Source organism: Stylophora pistillata, chromosome 3 (assembly GCF_964205215.1).
Source record: "Stylophora pistillata chromosome 3, jaStyPist1.2, whole genome shotgun sequence".
Taxonomy (NCBI): domain Eukaryota; kingdom Metazoa; phylum Cnidaria; class Anthozoa; order Scleractinia; family Pocilloporidae; genus Stylophora; species Stylophora pistillata.
The window spans coordinates 30,276,595-30,284,137 of record NC_142521.1 but is presented as its reverse complement, the minus strand read 5'-3'; the positions used below and the strand labels follow the sequence as shown (position 1 = coordinate 30,284,137).

General features: G+C 38.9%; 1 pseudogene across 1 annotated transcript; it reads right to left on the bottom strand.

Moving 5' to 3' along the window:
- Positions 1 to 2,422: 2,422 nt before the first annotated feature.
- LOC148735551 (uncharacterized) lies at positions 2,423 to 4,921 on the bottom strand (annotated as a pseudogene). Its single transcript, XR_015999386.1, has 6 exons — positions 4,325 to 4,921; positions 3,998 to 4,161; positions 3,528 to 3,607; positions 3,202 to 3,383; positions 2,691 to 2,989; positions 2,423 to 2,493 (listed from the first exon to the last, which is right to left on the bottom strand). The product of XR_015999386.1 is annotated as an uncharacterized LOC148735551 (transcript).
- Between the last annotated feature and the right edge of the window lie 2,622 nt (positions 4,922 to 7,543).

The following is a 7,543-nucleotide window of genomic DNA, read 5'->3' as shown; positions in this document are numbered from 1 at the left end:
GCTCGAAAAGTAGAAGCTACAGACTAATTAAACCCAAGAGTTTGACCTTGCACGGCTGAGTGGTTTTCGGGCGTCAAATTCTCATCTCAAGAAAGCGATTCGTTATCTTAATTACCAGTCAATCTTCTCTAAGTAAAGAGGATAATATGTACACCAAATTTATGGAATAAAAATATTGGTCAGCACGCTTGTGCATGCTGTGTACACCAAATTTATGCAATAAAACAGAAAGGTAAACATGCTCGTTCAAAAGGCAAATTGTTTCGTAAACTTTGCCCCGTTTACGAGGGGTTTTTTGACATGCTAATACTCTCGTACAGTAGACTCGACGTGTGTTAAAGCAAAGCGTTTAATCAAAAGTCTCTCTCATTCGTCTTACAACGGTGTGTAAAAGACTCTCTCGAAAAGGTGGGGCCCTAGTGTTAGATATGGAGATATCGCGTAAGAGAACGTCTAATCGGATCTCCCATTGGTCGTTGCTACGTGATAATCAATGAAAGTTCGTTCAAGGTTACCTCAATCAATGATGTTAAGAAACTAAACATCTGTTCTACTCAAATTACGAAGTCTCCGACAAATTGCACCTGTTTTCCTTGTCCATTACTTGAAAAAACCTAATCATTGCCAGAACTCTGGGACATTTAGAGCCCGCGCATATCAGCGGTAATCTTACAGAAAACAATGGCGGCCGTAGGCTCCAAGAGAGAGCGTTCGATCATAAATTACAAGGATTTGAATGAAATATCGTGTGTTCTTTTGTATGACACTGCCAGAAAAAGTAAAGGGAAGTTTTTTTGAAGTGGATAGGCTCATTGAGAAGAGGAAAGTTGGCCATGTGAGTACATGTCAGAACGAAATGTTTTTTCGATTAATTTGATTTTGTTATTTTTTTGGGATGATCGTGAGACATGTCTGTTCTTTCATTGTCAGAAAGAGGGGTATCTTGTGAAATGGAAAGGTTGGCCACTGCAAGCCTGCAGTTGGGAGCCAGAAGATCACCTCACACCACCACGGTGAATGTTTGCGTTATATAACTGATTCAGTTACTCAATGTCCTTCTTCTCGTCTTTTCTTTCCTTTTTTCACTGAGTTTACCATGTACAACCGTTGATGTAATACATAAATAAATGCAGTTTTACGATCCACAAGCTTCTAGTTTTATTTTATTTCAAAAGTCAAAACTTACGAAAAGCCTGTCAAGCCGGATAGCTACCGGTTAGAGGTGGCTGGAAGAAACTTCTACCACGCCATGCTAAGAAGTTTGAAAGGGAAGTCTTCTACTCCTGTATATGTACAAATTGACATTGATGTGCAGAGGTATCTATGGAGAGATAGAGGGGTTGTATCTGAACACCCTGGATACAAACTTTACAATAAAGTAGACTTCTTCCTTTTTACCACCCTTCCTGAGAGCGGGTGGTATTACCTTGATCTCCATAGACAGGGTAAATCTGTGGATTTCCCTTTGAAAATGAAATCCCTTTTAAGCTGGACTCAGATTCAATACACTAAAGATAATGGAATGCTGAAGCAGGCACCACAAGCACCAGTTGAAAAAGTGATAATACACTTTTGCAAGAAAGCATGCAATATTACAAAATTGTGAAGCTTGTTAATTACAGAATGCAGGGCCACTGTTTTGTTCATCATCAATGCCTCTCCAATTGGCCCAGTTCCAATGAGAGATTGGACATTTCCTAGAGCTTCAATTAGAATTAGTGTATTGGCTTAAATTTTAAAACCCTATCATCAAAAATCAATCATTTGTATTGTCAGAAATAGCTTTCCTGAGAATTTCCCTCAGCTTGTCTTCTCTCCTACATTTGGTAGCAATTCCCATTTCTTTGAGTATGGTTTTTATCTCAGGGATGGTCATTGTGTCCACATCACCCTCAGTAATTGGTGGTTCATCATCTTATGTTGAGGCAACACACAGTCGTGGTCTCTTTCCTCTTAGCTCAAAGATGTCAGCTTCCCAATACTCATCTTTTTTTTTTTTTTGGTATACTGGTGTGGTTGCCTTTCGACATCTTGAAGATGTTCAATTCTTTTCAGGGCTAGAATTGCCTCTTTGCATGCATCATGCTTGTTGCATTTGTTGTGGTATATGGAGCGTACAGTATCATTAATTTTTTCAACTCCTTGGCCTGTGAATAATTTAAAAGGGGTCTTGTCTCTGATGAATTGGGGTAAGTGGTAGGCCAATATATGAAAGTATGGGGTGACAGAAGCATTTTCATATCCAATGACCTCTCCACCAAGTGATAGATACAATTTTATCCACTCTGTTGCCTGTTTAGAATTAAGTAACAACAAATTAGTTTTTGTGCAAACCTAGGAATTGTACTATTAATTAAAACCATAACCATGTTAGCAATTACTTGAAAGGAGTTAAAATGAGAAGAAAATTCAACTTACATTCTTAAAGAAGGAATCTATGCGATTTTGACGTGGCTTCCAAGCTGGTAATGTTTGGTATACGTTGTCAAAACCCTATAAAAATATAAGGATTGCCAAAGTTTTTAGTTTGTAATTTATTAACATACATCATTCCTCTACAATCAAAAGGACAAATGTATGGAATTTATCATGTGTTTGAAGATAAGAGACAAGCTAAGGTTCTTCAGTATGATGCCACTGTGTCAGACCAGAGAAAATGTAACTTAGCTGAAAAACAACAAAAAAAACACCTTCCATATTTTGGTGATTGAATCACAGTGTTCTGGATCAAGGATCTGTGGGAACTTCTTGGGAAGGCTTTGGAGCACTTTTTTCTTCTCATTCCCAACCATGCTTGTCCAATCATACAAGCCACTTGGCGTTCCATCAGCATTGCGCTTCTCTCATACACTAAAGCTCACCCCACAACTGTTAATCGCCTCTATGGTTTTTTGCAGGGTTTTGTGTTTTCTGGCCGATGGTGCCTTGTTAAGGTTGTCTTTCTTGTCTTTCTCAATTGCATTGTTGAGAAGGTTCTTCTCCAATCTATCTGTAAACAGACAGAAAAACACCCCTTTGCTTTCAGTCTTTAAAGTATTTTCAAAAGATTTAAGCCAAGTTCTGTTTCCTTAGAGTGCGGCAAGGACTTACTCTTATCCCCAAATTGTTATTTGTGAGCCAGGGGAAATCTGGGGACAAGGTTAAATAGGACTACATCCCAGGGACTTTAACATACATGTTGATTCTAAATGGATGAAGTACCTGTAACTCGAAGCTGTAAGTGAACCTCATCCACCCTTAGATTCTCAATTGGAATTTTTAGCAGAGCAGATCTGATGCATCCATAGTTGTTGTTTGATTTATTGGCAAGATCTTTGTTTTCAGCCAGCGTTCTCCAATTCCCATCCATCCAGTAATAGTTTTCTGGCTTAGTTGTGTCCCAGCTGTTGAAATAAACATAATTTGTTATTTTAAACTATTGTTCAGTTTCAATAAGAGGTGAATATTCCACCATTAAGACACATCTATTATATAAGAAAGGAAAGCAGGCTCTATGATTATATCTAATTGTAATTTTTTGTTTTTACCGGGCATCCCTATCTATTTTGTAGTATATGGAGGCATAGTCAGCACATGCACTGTTCATCCCAAGAACTAGAAGAAGGACCTAAGCAATATAATTCATAACTGAAACACTTGATAATTTTTAAATTACAGTACTGCATTCACTTGAATATGTGCCACATTTAGTGCTTATTAAACCTGTAATTGTGGTAAGTGCTTATTCAGGAGCAGTGTTTATTTTAAGAATGCACTTTTAATACTTGAATGAATACAATACTGTGTGCAGCCCAGGCATGAAATCATGTAATTTCATTGGTTGCATAAGCAATTTAGATTAGTTTTCTTTGCCACTTGAATCTCATCAATTTTAAACATTTTGTTAAAGGGGTGCAACATATACTGTTAAGTCCATATAACATGTTGGAGTGTTTGGGGTGCTTATTTCAATGTATGGCAAGATTTCCATAATTATATAAATTATGTTTTCTCTTACCTTGTAATCACCAGACAAATAGAAGTCCAAAGGTACCTTGTGACCATCCACCTCAATTTCTCCTTCATTAACCAGCTCATTAATTTCAGCAAACAGATCTTTGCAAGAAGCTTTCAGAGTATCATAATCCTCACTTCCAGAAACAATTCCAACTGTGTGATTTCCTGTTAAAATGCATAGTTTTACATAATTTGTAAAACATTTATGCCTACTGAAAGTTCCTTAGCAACATTTACCTTGCACAGCTTCATTGCAAATAAGTGACTTAGCTTTATGGATTCTGTGCCTAATAAAGTATCCATCTATCTAATGTATCTATCCATCTACCTTTGCAGGACATTACTTTCTCTCCATCAGATAGCAAGGCAAATGAGATAACAATGAAATTTGTTATCCTTGACATTTTAGTACCATCACCAGATACCTTGACTTGTTTTTTCCAAGTTCACAATTTTCTCTCTAGAAAAGCGGGCAATGTTAGAATTTGCCAAGAGTTACAATTTTGCAGATAATTATGTTTTTGGAGCAAAATGAGAGTTTGTGTGGGAGGGGAAGGGGAAAGAAAGACTTGTTATGTGACATTATGCAACATTCATAACTAGTGTTACCAAAGGTAAGTTCCACCAGACTTACTGTTGACAAACCTAAGTCTAGGTACCATGCTTAGGTGTTATAGCAGAGCTGCTGAAGCTATGGCAGGACATACAGAGAGGGGTGGGGATAACAATTGGCTAAGCTCCTTTTTTAGGAATTGCTTTTGCAAGATTATTTATTTAAACTATATATACCTTCTTTTTAATTTGCACTCGAAGCTCTTCTTTGAAGCTCATTTGGGCTCCTGCATTTTTTCCTGGTGTCTTTGATATGTGAAAAATCTTGTTCAAGTCACTTCTGCATTGTTTGATCAAATAGCTTCTTGGGGCATCATCTGCAATCATTGACACTTCATGGTAAGCTGCATCCCCAACACAAAACTTGTCCATGATGTAAAGAAGGGAGCGCACATTGTCTTGACGTTCCTGTGATAGATCATGAAATGATGTTCCGTTGTCTTTTCCGTAGCCAAGTTCAGTGGCTTTCCCATCCTTATCTTTGACTTTGACAGATTCAAGTGTCAAGCCAAATGACTCCAAGAACCACAGGGCCATTGCAGCCCTGGTTTTTACTTCTTTTATCTTCCGGTTCCCTTGACGTTTACCAACCTCGTGTATAGGCCGGCCATTGTTTCTTAAGTTTCCACTGCAGTTAGTGCATATAATAACGTCCTCGAGGAAATCTACGGTGGCTTCAAAGGGACATACACTTTCCTCTCTTTTTTTTCACTTGCGACTTAGCTGCTACTTTCTTGCTACTTTCTTGCGACTTAGCTGCGACTTTCTTGCTACTTTCTTGCGACTTAGCTGCAACTTTCTTGCTACTTTCTTGCGAATTAGCTGCGACTTTCTTGCTACTTTCTTGCGACTTATCTGCGACTTGCTACTTTCTTGCGAATTAGCTGCGACTTTCTTGCTACTTTCTTGCGACTTAGCTGCGACTTTCCTGCTACTTTCTTGCGACCTAGCTGCCTGGCTACCTAGCTGGGCCGAGTGGAACGCAGGCTAGGTTCTTTGGCTGACAACGTCGACCTGTCTACTAGATGAGTCAAGAAACGAAGTGGAAAATCTGTACTTTGCGAAATAAGAATCTGTAGTTTGCCAAAGGACTTTATCTCTGCGTCTGCTGAACAATGCCAGGTCAGAGTGCCCGGGTAATGCGTGAAAAGTTATTGGGGGGGAGGGGTGGGGAGATCTCGAAACGCAGGAATTTTTTTCGTCATCATTTCTCGTATGAGTTTTTTTGGCCATAGCATGGATATGTTTCAGGGTTAATTAGCGTGCATGGTTTTTTTTTTTTTTTTCATTCAATTTTCGCTTTCGCGAATATTTTTTTTTCATTCAATTTTCGCTTTCGCGAAAATTTTTTTTTGTACGTCGCTAACCCTCACCTCTTAAATACTTTAATTTTTCGTCGTGTTTTAGCGAGGAACACGAACCGAAATCAAGGCCTTTTCTCTTTTTATATGCCTTGATGATACCACATTTGTATTGAAAAGTGTCAATACTCTTATGGAGGCGGTCTGCCTGAAAATTCAGACTGTCTAACTCTCTCTCTCTCTCTCTCTCTCTCTCTCTCTCTCTCTCTCTCTCTCTCTCTCTCTCTCTCTCTCTCTCTCTCTCTCTCTCTCTCTCTCTCTGTCTCTCTCTGAATTTGGTACCCCTTGCTCTTCAGATGACCTCTGAGCATTCTTAGGCCCAATCCTGGATGTTGATGTTGTTGCTGTATACTTTTCACCAGGACATCAAGTCTATGTTCGCCAATTACACAGTATGTCCCTGTGGGCAGAAAAAAAATGGAATCATATTAAAGAGTTGTATACCATTGATTAAAAGTTTAGACCAAATTCGATGTATTGAATAAAACAAGCATTTCTGTGGGTTTATTCCCCAGAGCCTCGAGGTGAAGTCTGGTCTCCGACTGCATTTTAATAATGTATTGACTTCCGTCTACTTACCCTGGCGTTTTTCTCAGGAAGTGGTACGTATGGATTTGGTAAATCTAATTCTAACTAGAGATAGAATTATGAACCACTTCATTAGCTTTAGATTCAAAATGATACCAAAAATTCAGCTTTGCCCTCACCTGAAATGGTAATATCAAAGAGGGACATCCTTCTCTCTGTTGTCCTTCTTGACGCTCCTAACAGCTCGCTTATTTGGGGAACGGTGAAGCCACTATCAATGAGATAGGACAGTTGTCCTTCCTTTATGTCGAAGGAAGGTCGTCCCAGACGACCGCTGTAAATTTTGGTTCCTTTGCAATCATTTGACCGAACATCCATTTCGCGCTCTACATCCTTTAAATAGTCTACGGCCGATCCAAGGCCAACGAGTTCTGCGTTGTTTACGATTGACCTGTTTAAGTACTCTAAACGGACAACCAGACTATTGCAATTGTGAGAACCTTGTAAATTATCTAACCTTTGTATGGTATCCTGTAAAACGGACAAAATCGTACTTTCTCGGCCAGCCATAATGATTGCCTGAAAAGTACAATTGCTCGGAGAGCAACAAATTTGGCGCCCTTTTCACGAAAACGACCGAGAGAGGCCTGAAACTCATTCTCGTACCCATACCAAACGGACGCTGAGTTTGAATGTCGAAAGTGAATGTCGTAACTTTGAACGTTGAGAGTGAATGTCGAAAGTGAATGTCGAAACTTTGAACGTCGAGAGTGAATGTCAGAATTGATATTTCAACCGGCGAATTGTCGAATTGAATGTTGGAATTGACGAATCGAATGTCTGAAATGACGAAGTGAATGTTTGATTGACAAATTGAATCTTTGAATTGCCGAATGGGACGTTTGAATTGCCAAATTGAGTGTTTGAAGTGACGAATTGAATGTTTGAAGTGACGAATTGAATGTTTGAAGTGACGAATTGAATGTTTGAATTGACGAATTGAATGTATGAAGTGACGAATTGAATGTTTGAAGTGACGAACTGAA